This window comes from Sceloporus occidentalis, unplaced genomic scaffold, assembly GCF_023333645.1.
Source record: "Sceloporus occidentalis isolate IW3139 unplaced genomic scaffold, rSceOcc1.0.p SCAF_4, whole genome shotgun sequence".
Lineage (NCBI taxonomy): Eukaryota > Metazoa > Chordata > Lepidosauria > Squamata > Phrynosomatidae > Sceloporus > Sceloporus occidentalis.
Window position 1 is genome coordinate 128155235 of NW_028316984.1, and position 14792 is coordinate 128170026.

Sequence of the window (14792 nt, forward strand, 5' to 3'; positions counted from 1 at the left end):
GCAAACAAAATCAGAATTGGCAGGGAGAAAGAAAAAGATCCTCTGGACTGGCTGGAATTTGGGAGGCAACAGATGTAAAAGCAAGAAGCTGGAGGGGAAAGGAGAGGTTTGAAGCAAAGAAAGAGGCAAAGTTTTTGAACCCCCTGTTTAAATGTCTCCCCTCTCTTGGGAGAATCCACCAAGATAAACACATGTGCAGTTTGTGGCCTTTCAGATTTCTTGGATGATAACTCCTATTATCAGCATTGGCTATGCTAGATAGAGCTGCTGGGATTTTAATCCTAAACAACTGGAGCCTCACAGGGTATCCATCCCTGATTTAAAGTGAAGACTTGAGACCTAGAGAGTTTGAAGGTTGGTTTGGTGGGAAAAGCCTATGAGCAGCCATACGAAATGAAAGGCCACAGTGTTGGACCTACTATTGTGTTTGTTTTCTCTACCATTTCTGAGACAAGGTATTGCCAATCTGACCTCTTTCTTAAAACAGTGTTATCAGATTATTGTCTCTCACCAGGTTTCAAATATGAATTTTAGGATTAATTATGTCTAAACTTTCAACATTTCCAAGCATAAGAATGCTCATATCTTATTTCTGCAAGAGTTTTATCTTGAATATCAATCACATGTAAATGATGTATGAGGCAGAACTGGATCATGCCTTTCTCCAGTGGAGAAAAACTCTACTTGTTACAATAGCTTTGCCCCTAAAATATGTATGAATCCAGGAGGCAAGCATAAATCCATGCATTAGCATCAAAAGAATATGTAATTACTCATGCCCCTAAAAATGATTCAAAGATTCAAATGCCCCTTTACTTCAAATTACTTTTTTAAACAGTATAATTTGTCTAATGTATTATTACGGCCTCTTCAGATAACAGAAAAACAGATTAATAATAAAGAGCATATTGATTGAAATGTAATTTCTGTAACTGCTGCTCAATGGCATTTCTTCATGCAAGTTGACGTCTCAGTAAACAAAGCTTTTATACATGTTCCTGTAACATATTATTTTGTATTTCTATGCAACGTTTTCCCCCATTTATACGTAATTTTAAATAATAGCTCACAATGTTCCAGTATGACATTTGCTGTCTTTTAATAAAATAACTGGCTCTTAGAAGACAAACAGGCACACTGAAGACAATATCATACTACATTGTTATGGCACTATTATTCCACTTTTATTGCTACAGGTCCTCTTGTGGAATTCTGGGATTTGCACTTTAGGGAGGGTCATTTAGAATTCTCAGCTAGAGAGCTCTTGGGCCTTACTAAACTACAAGCCCCAGAGTTCCACAGGAGATAGCAGTTAAAGTGGAATAATAGAGTTATAACAGTGTGGTATAATATAGGTCATAGAATGACAATTTCCTTCTTGCACGGTGCCTACAATTTCAAGACACAAAAATCAAACTTAGTGACTAGGATCCTTTTGAATATACTAGCAATTTCACTTTCCCAAGGTTCACATGGCAGTAGGCAGGAGAGTTGGAAAGAATATTCACTATTATTCATGTCTTTGATGAAAAAAAAATTGTTTCTCCAACACTTAAGAAATCCAGTCAAGAAGGAAAGAATTTTGCAGTTTTGACCCAGTATTCACACATCCATATTTAAGGAAATTAGGCTGTGCAGAAATGCATGTGATGGGTTATTTCTTTTTTAAAGAATCATAGAGTTGGAAGAGACCACAAGGGTCATCCAGTCCAACCCCTGCCATGAGGGAACTCACAATCAAAGCATCCTCAACAGATGGCCATCCAGCCTCTGTTTAAAAACCACCAAAGAAGGACCCATATCTTTACCAAATTCAGAATACAAATTGTTTGCATCAATATTGGCTGAAAGAGTAAAGGATATTCTTAGTGAATATATTCAAGAAGATCAAAATTATATATATTATAAATTTTATTTATATACCACCTTTCCAAAGGATCAAGGCAGTTTTCAAAAATGCAAAAACAATTACATAAGCAATTATATAACATAAACACAACTAAAAATTCATCATCTTACCTTAACTAAAATATCAACATCAAAATATAGTTAAATTAACTGCATCACAATATATTAAAATATTCCCTCCCCTACCAGCCAAATGCTCCCTTGCTCCCCCCAAAGGGACAACTCTCCTTTGCCATCACCCTGGCCGGTCGCAGGCCCATCACAGCAGGCACCCAGCCTTTATCCCCTGCCCAAGGGGAGCAGGTGTTCCTGGCTGGGTACCTGGGGCCTGGGCCTGGCAAGAAGCAGTCTGAGGCCAGCAGTCCACCAGGTGAGATGGAGCATGCAGGTAGCAAGCAGCAAGCCCACACAGCAGCAGGAGTTAGTAGACATCTCTTCCTGGGGTGGTCTGTTGTTCTCGCCTCTTCCCCGACTTTGTGCTGCTCCACTTTGCTGTTTATCCATTATCCTTCTGGCCTTAGAGCACTCTGTGATTTCACAGGGGCCTTGGGAGCTGGAGTTCTTAAGGCCCTTCTCCCTTGCCACACCCCTTAAAGGCAGAGTCCAGTGCTGGGGCTCGCAGGTCTTCCCAGGGGTCTTGGGAGCTGGCGTTCTTAAGGCCCTTCTCCCTTGCCACACCCCTGGTTTTTTTTTTACCGAGAAGACTTATCCAAGGAAATATAGGGAATATCCTGAACTTAATTGAATATCATGAAATTTTTTTTTGACAAACAACGACTTTTAATTTTTATTTTTTTTTAGGCACTGAAAAGACCTTTGATAAGATCTTTTGGATAGAAGTGTTGAAAAGAATGGATATAGGTAAAATGTTTCTTGAATTGGATAAATAATAATAATAATAATAATAATAATAATAATAATAATAATGTTTATTTATATTTCCCGCCTCTCCCAAGGATCAAGGCGGAATTACATCAATAAAATAATACAATGATACAAATGCAATTGATAAAACATTAATACTGAATTTACCACATTCCTATTAGTTCTCTTAAAAACAGTTCATCAGTAGCCAATAAGCATAGTCAAGAGTGGAACATCATTAGAAGCTTTTATATGGAGTCTGATGGATAAGCCCGCCGGAAGACATTCGTTTTGAGTGCCTTCTTAAAGGCCTCTAAGGTATTGATGAGACTGATCTCTTCCGGTAGGCTATTCCATAATTTTGGAACCGCAGCTGTAAACACCCTATGGGAAGTTGTCAACCTAGTATTATGATGTTCCAATAAGTACTTCCCAGTTATTCTGAGAGTGTGGGGCGGATTGTGCAGGGAGAGGCGTTCCCTAAAGTAACTCAGGCCCAAGCCATGTAGGGCTTTAGAGGTAATAACCAACACCTTGTATTGCACCCAGAAGCTAATTGGCAGTCAGTGAAGAGATTTTAACACTGGTGTTATATGGTCAAACCTAGATGTGCCGGTGACCAATCTGACTGCCACACTTTGAACCAATTGAATCTTCCGAACTTGGTACAAGGGTAGCCCCAAGTAGAGCGCATCACAGAAATCTAAAAGAGAGATCACCAGTGCAAGCACCACTGCTTCAAGGTCCTTTCAGTCCAGGTAGGGATGCAGTTGGCGTATCAACCAAAACTGATACCGAGCTGAAATAAGATCTATACGAATCAAGAGGCCAGTCTTCTAATACATGAATAAGTCCGATACTTTTAACATACAAAAGATATACGTCAAAGATGTACATTGTCGCCTTTATTATTTTTGGTAACATTTGAAATATTATTATGACAAAATTAAGAAGATAAAAAAAATTGAAGGAGTGAAAATAGAAGGTTGGGAATATAAATTAAATGTATTTGCTGACTATTTGGCTATCTCCTTAGGGAATCCTATTGAAAATATAGATGCTTTACAGAAGATGTTATGTGATTATGAAGAAGCCTCTGGTTTTCAAGTAATAAATATAAAATCAAAACATTAGTGATGAATATTCCCGAGAGAGACCAACAGGAAATTGTATCAAGAATGGGATTTAAAATAGAAAAGAAACTTAAATATTTAGGAATTAATGTCACTACAAAGAATACAGACTTGTTTAAGAACAATTACAAAAAAAGTGGAATGAGATTAAAAAAGAATTGGATCAATGGAATAAATTAAATTTATCTTGGTTCAGTAGGATTTCCGCTATAAAAATGTCAATTCTTTCTAAAATGATGTATTTATTTCAAAATCTGCCTATCATAACAAGTGAAGTACCATTCACACTATGGAGTAGAGTCAAAATTTATTTGGAATGGCAAGAAGCCAAGAATTAAGATGAAATTGCTTAACGATTCAACTGAAAGAGGGGGTGTTGCATGCCAAAATTTGAAGCTATATTATCAAGCAGCAACTTTGAGTTGGTCCTTGGACTGCATAAGACTAAGAAAATTAAACACTTTGAATTTTGAAACTGCAGGGCTGATTTATCACCTGCATGGATACTTTTTTTATGATAAAGTTAAGGTGAACCAGGAGTTTAATAACCATTTCATAAGAAAATCGCTTTTTAAGATATGGGAGATAATTAAACCAAAATAGTGTATTAAAATCCCACTCTGAGTTTCTATTAACAAAGCTCTTTTTAAAAATGAGAAATTATCTTGTGAATCTTGGCTAACATATGAGGATATCATGATACTTGAAGGATCCCAAAGAAGACTTAAAACACATTTGGAGCTCTCCAGGGATGGATATAGATGCAACTGGTTTTTGTATAGACGTATAAAGGAAAGGTTTAATCAAGATCAAAAGTTAAAAGGTATAGGAAAAGGTGGAGTTTGAAAAAAATAATTAAAGAAGTGGATAATCATGAAATTCCAAGACTATATAAACTACTACTGAAATATGATTTGGAACAAGAAATGATAAAAAAATGCATGATCGACTGGACCAAAGATTTAGTGCAGAACATTCCACTTGTACAATGAAAAAAAAACTGGAGAAGAAGAAATAAATACACTTCAGATTATGGACTAAAAGAAAGCATGATTAAAATGCAATTTCGATGGCATCTGACACCTCATATTCTGCCAAAAATGAATAATAAATGCAGAAACACCTGTTGGAAATGTGAAGAAGAGATAAGCACTCTTTTTCATAGTTGGAGGGATTGTAAAAAAAGCTTGAGAGTACTGATCCAAAATTCAATTAAAATTACAGAAATTTAAACATTAAATTTAAATAAGAATCCAAAGTTATATTTGTTAAATATGATTGAACAGGATCAAACTGAAAGGAAGTTTGGTAAATTGGTATTTTACATGGTATGTGCTGCTAGATTACTTTATGCTTCTAAATGGAAAAATATTGAAACTCTGTCTAGTGAAAATTGGTTGTACAAATTATACGACTACATGGAAACAGACAAGTTAAATTTTGTTATTTGAGGAAAACGGATGGAGGAATTTTTTAAGACTTTTTTATTTAAATTATATGAAGGAAACTAAAGGAAACTATATGGCAATGATTTTTGACTGAATTGAAAATTTTGCTTTGTAATAAACTCAGTGTTAGGAAGACTATAATAATAACTATCATGGCAGAATATTGATAGAGGATTAATGACTGATTTGATTAATTTTTTAATATATTTTTCACTTTGAGAGAGATGATTTAAGAAATTGAGGAAAGCAGAGATGTATGGGAATATAGAGTTGGAGAGACATATAAAGGAAGTAATGGACTAAATATTTGAGAATAAAACCAAAAACTTTGTTAATAATGAATTATTTTATATTTGTTGAAAGATGGCTTGTATATCGTATTATTTTATTATATGTATTTGTAAAATTGATTTAAAATTATTTGTAAAAAAAAAAAAAAAAAAAAGACCTCCAAAGAAGGTGGCTCTCACTGTCAAGAAATTCCTCCTAATGTTGAGATGGAATCTCTTTTCCTGCAGCTTGCCTCCACTGATTCGTGTTCTAGTCTCTGGAGCAGGAGAAAACAAGCTTGCTCCATCTTCATTGTGACAGCCCTTCAAATACTTAAACAGAGCTATCATATCACCTCTTAACCATCTCTTCTCTCGGCTAAACATACCCAGCTCCCTAAGTCGTTCCTCATAGGACATGGTTTCTAGACCCTTCACCATCTCCTCTGGACACACTTCAATTTGTCAACATCCTTTTAGAATTGAGGTTTCCAAAACTGGACACAGTATTCCAGGTGAGGCCTGACTAAGGCAGAAAAGAGTTGCACTATTACTTAATTTGATCTAGAAACTATACTTCTACCGATGCAGCCTAAAATAGCATTGGCCTTTTTAGCTGCCACATCACACTCTTGACTTAGGTTCAACTTGTGGTCTACTACAACTTCTAGATCCCTTTCACATGTAGTCTTGTTAAGCCAGGTGTCCCCCATCCTATATCTATGCATTTCATTTTTTTTACCTAAGTGCAGTATCTTACATTTCTCCCTGTTGAAGTTCATTTTATTAGCTTTGGCCCAGCTTTCTAATCTATTAAGGTCATTTTGCATTTTGATCCTGTCTTCTAGGGTAATAGCTACTCCTCCTATTTTGGTGCCATCTGCATATTTGATAAGTATGCCCCCAATTCTGTCATCCAAGTCACTGATAAATATGTCGAATAGTACTGGGCCCACAACAGAACCCTGTGGCACCCTACTAGTCACTTCTCTCCAGGATGAAGAGGAGATATTGTGGAGCACCCTTTGGGTTCGACCAGTTAACACAGAATTGGGTTTGTGTGCAAAACCCCCCACTATTTACAGGTAGACCCATGTGTTTATGTGGAAGATTGCAAAAACAACTACTTTGCACAACAAAAATCTTGTATAAAAAACTGCAGTCTTACACAACAAAAATCTTACAGAAAATAACCTTGTGGAACAAGCTGCAGTTCTTCACCAACATAGGCAGATGTGGGGGTTTTCTTGTTTTTTGGGGTGTGTGTGGGTACATGATTGCTGCTTTCTGTGCAAGATTTTTGTCAAGCTCTGAATTGTATATTTTTGTTGTCCAATGTCACTGAGCTTTATGGAGGAAGTAGCAGTTGTACAAAAATCATGTGATTGCCTGAAACAAGGATATTTCCACAAAACCCCACAGTTCACATGCAAAAAAGTGTAATTCTGTCCAGAATGTTTACCAATAATATTTTTGGGATATGCAGGTGGGGATAAAAACTGTCAGATTATATTTGTAGAGGGAAGAAAACTGGAAATTACTCACTGTCACTTGTGAGAACAATATTAGCACCCCTGCACAGCAGTCAGCAGTGGTATCGGAAGGCACTGCTCCTTGGACCCTACATCTTCAATATTTTGCTCTCTTCATGGCTTCTGTATTTTCCCCCAACAGTAGTTCACACTAATGCAGCCCAGCAGCAGCCAACAGCATAAACATGTTTCCCCCCTCACCATCAGCAACTGTATAAACCGCTAGATTCTATTTAACGATTATGGTTTCCAAATCAAAAATATTGCATTTGGGACCATTTAATAGTTTAAAAAAAAGGGTGGGGGGGCAGAAGGTCAAAATTCCTGACATAGGTGCACCTAAGCCTATTGAAACTGTTTTTTTTTCCTTCTAAAATTTGTCTAATTTTAAACATGATGTGACTTTTTAAAATGAGACGTAAACCAAAAGTGATTTCTGGTCACTTTATATGCAAGATGGCCTAAAAGCATGGCAAAAATGTGCAAATAGAGGGTTTGAAAATGTTTGGATACAAAATTGTTTTTTGTGGTTAGATAGAAGGGGTGCCACCCCGTAACTTTATAAGGGATGTCTCATTGGCATGCTAAAATGTTAACAAGATGATTGGACATTAGATATGGAGAATTTCTGATAAGTTTCATTCCAATATTCTCAATTCTGCAAGCAGCACATATTTATTATAAGATTTTATTGTGGTACTCTATTCCTTTGGGATTTAGGAAAGTAAGGCATGAGCAAACAGTGCCTTTTGTTGTCCCTGTGTAGTATTTTGTGAGCACTGTGTCACATGGAGTATGGTCATTCAAATGAAAGAAGATACTTTGCTCTTGTGCCATAACAAACTACAGTTCCTAGAATTCTACAGCACTGAGCTATGGCAGTTAAAGTGGGGTCAAGCGCTCTTTATCTGGATTCGATAGAACATCTACTGGTCTTGAATTTAATCTCAGCCCTGTCTCAATTTCTTGTGCAAAATAGATGCAATAGAGTCAACTACAGCATACTTTAAACACAGTAGTTGAACACAACTAAGGTATCAGGAGAGCCCTGATATAGTCCACAATCACACACACACCATAGTGCTGCCTTGTCAACTTCAACAACACAGCAAGTGTGATGAGAAGCAGAAGCAAGTTACTACCATCCCACCAAATAGTGCAACCTAGTAAAAACCTGATTCTTCTGGGGAACAGGACATACAAGGATGAATCTCCCCACACTTTCTAAGACCTGAGAGTCTTGGGAAAGAACTTGTACAGTCATTCTATAAAATGTTCTTTCCCAGAAGAGGAGGGCAAATACTCTCCTGTTTCCCATGAGTTTGACCAGGATGGAGGGGATGGTGATTGGCAGGGCCCACCCATGGCCTTCTACCAGTAAACCTCTCCACATCTCTGGGAAGTGGATTTAGAATCTTCCTCCATCATGCAAACTGAAACAGGATCGCTGGATGGAGGTATGTGTGAAGCTTTTAATTCAACCCCCTTTTCATGAATCTGTATCACAACTGCAGGGTCCCAGGCAGGTGAAAATTTCTCTCTCCACTCCCTGTAATCTGAAACACAATATTTGTCTATGCAAATGTCTGTAAGAGAGAACACTGTGTGTATATCTGTGTATTATGCGAGTACATGTACATGTTATTTGTTAGACTAGGAATATAATTCTTCACTAATTTTCTTTTCAAAGAAAGCAATAGATAATTTTAGAAATTTTCTTTCTGATGCATGAAAGTTTTCAAAAATTGCACCACTTCTGAAGACTATTCACAATTTGAGGCTTGGTGCAAAAAGTAGTTATTTTGTGCAGAAAGCAGCCTTTTCTACTCAAAATAATCATGCACAAATTGTGCACAGAATAAGTTCCCCAATTACATAATTTTCTGCACAGAACAGCCTTTTTTATGCATAGAACAGCCAACTTTTTTCTGTCAAGGAAATGCTGTTCTCTGCAGAAAACAATCCTACCTTCTAACAATGTCATCAGTCCATGACACTTCTCATCAGGTTTTCTCAGCATTCAAGAAACATGTTTGTTTGTCTGCTTTTATTGCTTTCAATATTTTCAAATATTCTTTCCATTCCTACCCCAGACAGCCAGTCAATAGCCCATGCTGCTTTTGAAATAGTATAAAATAAAAATAAAATTTTTCCCAGGATCAAAGCGGTGTACAGTATAGAGGTAAATACAATACAAAACAAATGACATACACATCAATACCCATTAATTCCACAAATATTGGCTAAAAACATAACACATAATTAAAATCGTAATTATAAATACCTACATCATTAAACAGTAAGGGGAGAGAAACTTTATTACAAGGAGTTGGGAGGGTAGGCTTGTAGGAAGAGGTAAGTTTTAATACCTTTTTAAAGGCTTCCACTGTTCCACTAAGGCGGATCTCTTCGGGTAAGGCGTTCCAAAGAGAAGGCGCTACTGCTGTAAAAGCCCTTTGCTGGGTAGTCACCAATCTCACCCTAGGATGACTGAGTACCAATTTTCCTGTTGACCTGAGAGTGCGGGGTGGATTATGCAGGGAGAGGCGTTCCCTCAAGTAACCTGGGCCCAAGCCATTTAGGGCTTTAAAGGTAATAACCAACACTTTGTATTGGGACCGGAAATGGATTGGCAGCCAGTGAAGAGATTTTAAGACAGGCATTATATGGTCAGATCTCGCCGTCCCCGTAATTAACCTGGCTGCTGCGTTTTGAATCAATTGAAGTTTCCGAACCTGATACAAAGGTAGCCCCATGTAGAGCGCATTGCAGAAATCCAAACAAGAGGTTACCAGTGCATGTACTACATTTTCTAGGTCCTGTCGGTCTAGACAGGGACATAGTTGGCGTATCAGCCGAAGCTGATACCAAGCACTCCTGGCCATCGCATCTACTTGAGATGATAATTGCAGAGACGGATCCAGGAGTACTCCCAAACTACAAACTGTGTCCTTTAAGGGAAGTTTAACCCCGTCTAGGACAGGATGACAAATTTCCCTGCCCGGGCCAGGGGAACCTATCATGAGTACCTCTGTTTTCTCTGGATTCAATCTGAGTTTGTTTTTCCTCATCCAATCCATTACTGCCTCCAGGCAGGCATCGAGAAGAGAGGTGCCATCCTTAGTCACTGTATCAGTCGGAGACATGGAGAGATAGATCTGGGTGTCATCAGTGTACTGATAACACCCCACTCCATGACTCCGGATGATCTCTCCCAGCAGCTTCATATAAATGTTAAATAGCATAGGGGACAGTATGGTGTCCTGCGGGACGCCCGATGTAAGCTCTCTTTTACGAGAGCAGCTGTCCCCCAGCCTCACCATCTGGAACCTTCCCGAGAGATAGGACCGGAACCACTGGAGCGCAGTGCCCCCGATACCTAATTCTCTCAGGCATTCCAGAAGGATACCATGGTCGATGGTATCGAAGGCCGCTGAGATGTCCAAGAGCACCAACTTAGTATGAACTTAGTATGAACAAAGAATTAAAAACAGCAGGGCTGAATTGATAAGAAATACAAGAAGCATCAGTTATTTCTATACCATCATGTAGGCACAGCTATGATACTATCATTTGTACTTCATGGGCGTTTGACCCCAGTGTTTACATTTTTTTCTGTATATATCACTTATAACTGAGGCTAGCACTTTACGCATCTGATAAAGTACCCAAAAGTTCAGGAAAACATATGCTGTAATAAAGCTGTTAGTCTTTAAGGGGCCACAGCATTCTTTGCCATTTTTGCTGTAACAGACTAACACATCTACTCTGTTAAAAGTTTTGGAAAACAAATAATGATATAAGAACACACAGTGTGATGTGTTATATGGAACAGATTGTTTTGTTTGCAAGAAGAAACATAAATAGTCCCTTGTGAAAGAGCATCAAAATTAATTAATTATGCATCATTTCAGCATTCGCACATGCTATAGGAAATGCTAATAAAAGCTCCCTTATGTGAAATGCTTGTGACCAGAAGTGTTTAGGATTTTGGATTTTTCAGATTTTGGAATATTTGCAGATACATAATGAGATATTTTGGTGATGTGACCCATATCTGTATATAAAATTCATTTATGTTTCAAGTACACCTTATATGCATAGCCTGAAGGTAACTGTATTCAATATTTTAAATCATTTTTTTGCATGAAACAAAAACAAATTGTACACTGAACCATCAGATAGTGTTGCTATCTCAGCCACCAGGAAGAGAATTGATTTTTGGAATATTTTGGATTTTTCTTGCTTGCTCCCCTTAAAGCTGTGCTGAGGTGGCACCTGATCATTCCAACACAACTGAATCACTGGTGCACTGGTATTGAAAACATTGTCTTGCATCCCCACCAACTATACCTGTGAAGGTGGAGGAAATGAGAAATAGGCATCCTCTGTGGTTGTCAGCATTGAGACAGGCTCAAATGGGGACATAGCATTTGCTATATGGCTTGGACCTAAGCCATACAGTCATCATATTCCCCTTCTTAATTGGTTGGTTTTCTGCCTTCTGCACAGGATTAGGAATGGAAAGAATATTTTTAAAACCTTTTAAAACAATTAACATGCACTGCACCTCTACTTTCTCAAGCCAGTACACTGTAATAAGGAGAATCTTAGCTGGGCAAGAATCTTCCCAGTTCAGAATGTTTTCTGCACCGAAGAACAACATATATCTTGTGCAGAGAACAGAATTTGCTGCACAAAATACATTTTAAAAAACTAAAATTCTCCACAGAAAATGGAGGGGGAGGGATAGCCCATAAGCATTTTTAAAAACAGAGAATGATTTGATTGTGAGATTTTCAAACAACTTCATCACAGTGAGAAGAAAAATATTACAGCTGGTTGTTCTTGACTGTGAGAACAAAGTTCATGAAGATGCATATCCCTAGCATACCTGAAAGTGGTGGTGATGGTGGTAATTCTCTCCCATATTTCTCATACACTGAAAGGGCAGGGTGTGTGGCATGAGTATGTGAAAGATCTGGACTTTTTGCAAACATATCCAGTGTCTTGGAGAACAAGGTTAGCCATCTCAGACATATTTTTGCAACATAATAGGATGAGAAGACATAATATCAGTTGCAGTCAGAATTAAAACAAGGGGTCCATTGCCATTCTCTGGTGTTTGAGTGCAATGCCCCCAAGCAGATCATTAATATTACTTAGTATGTTCTTTGAGAAAAAAGAGATGTACACTTTGATTAAACCTGTCTATAGCTCACTGGCTTAATATGTGGTATCCCTGTAGCATAAAGGTCACCATGATGCTATTTCTGAGAAGAATGGCTAGAAAGCCCAAATAGATATCAGGTCACTCTGCTGATTATCTAGGGCCTTTATAATTTTCTTTGCTAAGCTTTATTAATTATCATCAATCTTGTGATGCCCTTTAAAAAGAAAAAGGCTCGAGTTTGCCTAGATATAAAAGTGTCTACTAAGAAACAGTTCTGTGATGGAGACTGATGCTTCAGAGTTACAGACAACTTCCCCTGCCCAAAAAATAACCATTTACTTATGACAAAGGCCAGAGTTGTTTTGAAAAGAAGGTATATAAGAAGGTATGACCTTACATTAGCCTTCTTCCACCAATCTTGGTCTTTCCAGTGGTCATGGATTGCAAAACACATCAAGCCCAAGCCACCATGGTCAATGGACAGAGCTGTGGGTGTTGTAGTTCTGAATATGCAGAAGAATGTAATTTAAGATGATGCGGCTTTGATCTTTCCTAGTTTATATCCAAAGCAAATTCATAGAATATTATAAGTTTTTTTGAATCCCGCTTGGGGGAAAAGTAACATATCAATCAATCAATCAATCAATGGAGAAAGAAAATATTCAGGCACGCCATTTCCACTCATTTTCTAGTAGTATGGCAGTTTAACTAGTATACTGAAGGATGTGAGCACTACTAAGTACCCTTTTGATAGCAGTGCAAAAAGTCTCTTTTTGGAATTGTCAGTAATTTCTCTTCTCTGAAGGAAGACGTTTTAAGTATGTACTAAAGGAGATTTGTGGCTTTCTGTTGCTACATGTTCTTATAAAATACTGCAGTGATCTAACCTCACAAGTATTCCTTACACCTTTTCAAAACCCTCTCTCCATTCCTAAAATCACCCTCAATTTTTTAAAAACATCACAAAGTATGAACAGTAATTCATTATGCTGGTGAAATAAGATCTTCAGAAAGTAAGGACTGTATGATATGAGGCTGCCAAAGTGGAATTACAGCAGGATAGTAGAATCTATGGCCATACCTTTTCACATGATGCCATGTCTATCTTGTAGCTGTCTTGTCTTCAATCTGGTGCTGGAGTGTTCCCTTTCATTAATGGGCAAAATCTGTCAATGTTTCCCAGTCACACCACTTTCCCACTATTGATTCATATGTGATATGTTGCTCCAGCTGCAGTTCCAATATGCAGGCAGCCACATGGTACAAATAGACATGATTATGCTCTTCTGCCTTCTCCCCCTTCTCTTTGCTATTACCTGAGCAGGCTGTTTTTGCTTTCTTTTTAAAAATTTCTTCTCTTTTCTTAATCTGTGGCTGTGCAATTTAAAACCATATACAGACCAAAAAGCATGCTGGAATGGGCATAGGGCATCATGGCAATTGGTGTGGAAATGCATATTCCTAAACTGATATGCTTGCATTTTCTACCCTAATACAATTGTGGCATCTTAGTAGTCTGATGTGATAAAGTCCTAAATAACAGGAAAGGGAAAATGGATATATTCTTTTATCTGAGTCCTGACATGTGGAGACAGGGCCTCATATTACTTTGGCAACTGCCGTAGGTTTGACCGATCTGAACAGGATACTTTCTGATGGGGGGAACCCTATTCCTTAATAACAGCTGTTAAATAGCTGCAATAAAGTTATTAAGCAGTAACTCACAGAATACTCAGCATGTCCAGTCAAATGATGTCTTCTTTGTTGTCCATATATTTAAGCCAGCAAGCATTTTTGAGACAAAGAGATTCATTTCTGAAGAAAAAAGTGAAAATAAGTCTAAAGTTAGATAATTACAAATTGGAGTCTTACATCACACAATAAAAACATTTTTTATTGCATGGGCATAGTTCTCATCTGTCACTGGCCCTGTTCATCTTCCATTAATTTATGTAGGAGCTTGATGCTTTGTATCCTATTTTCTCAAGAAATTTTCAGAATGTTGCTTTACTACAACTAACATAGAAACTGTAAATCTCTACTGTTTTCTTTCCCTTCACCTATAGCTAAGTTAAGTACTAGATTATGATTGAGTGTCTTTGGTTAGTTGCATGGAAGATATTTGAAATCCTAGTTCGCAGTCAAAAGACATAGTCTCAACAGCAAATACAGTATCTACAGCAGTTGTCACTTCTGAGAGAGAGAGCGAGAGCGCGAGCAAGACAAGGAACTCATTGTTTTACCATAGCTTCCACAGTTTGCACAAAATGCCTCTAAAAACCACTTATCTTTCCCCTTTGTGAAGCAGAGCACATAAACACACAGTTAACACAAAAGGATTGGCCAACTGGTAAAGATAATTCACAAACAAACCATCAAATACTTCTAATTTTAAAAAGTCCATGCAATAAGGCTGAAGTAATTGCAATTTAGCTGTACCATATGCACAATATGTGCAATGTAAG

The 14792-nt window shown here is 37.6% G+C and overlaps 1 protein-coding gene across 4 annotated transcripts in view; it reads right to left on the reverse strand.

Moving 5' to 3' along the window:
• The window catches only part of LOC149314598 (leucine-rich repeat-containing protein 4C), a 1025265-nt gene that overhangs the window by 608316 nt on the left and 402157 nt on the right, over positions 1–14792 (reverse strand). For all 4 annotated transcript variants that reach the window (XM_089521461.1, XM_089521463.1, XM_089521462.1 and 1 more), the window contains exon 2: positions 14053–14142. The gene's annotated coding sequence lies outside the window, so the exon portion shown is untranslated. The remainder of the gene's footprint in view (positions 1–14052; positions 14143–14792) is intronic.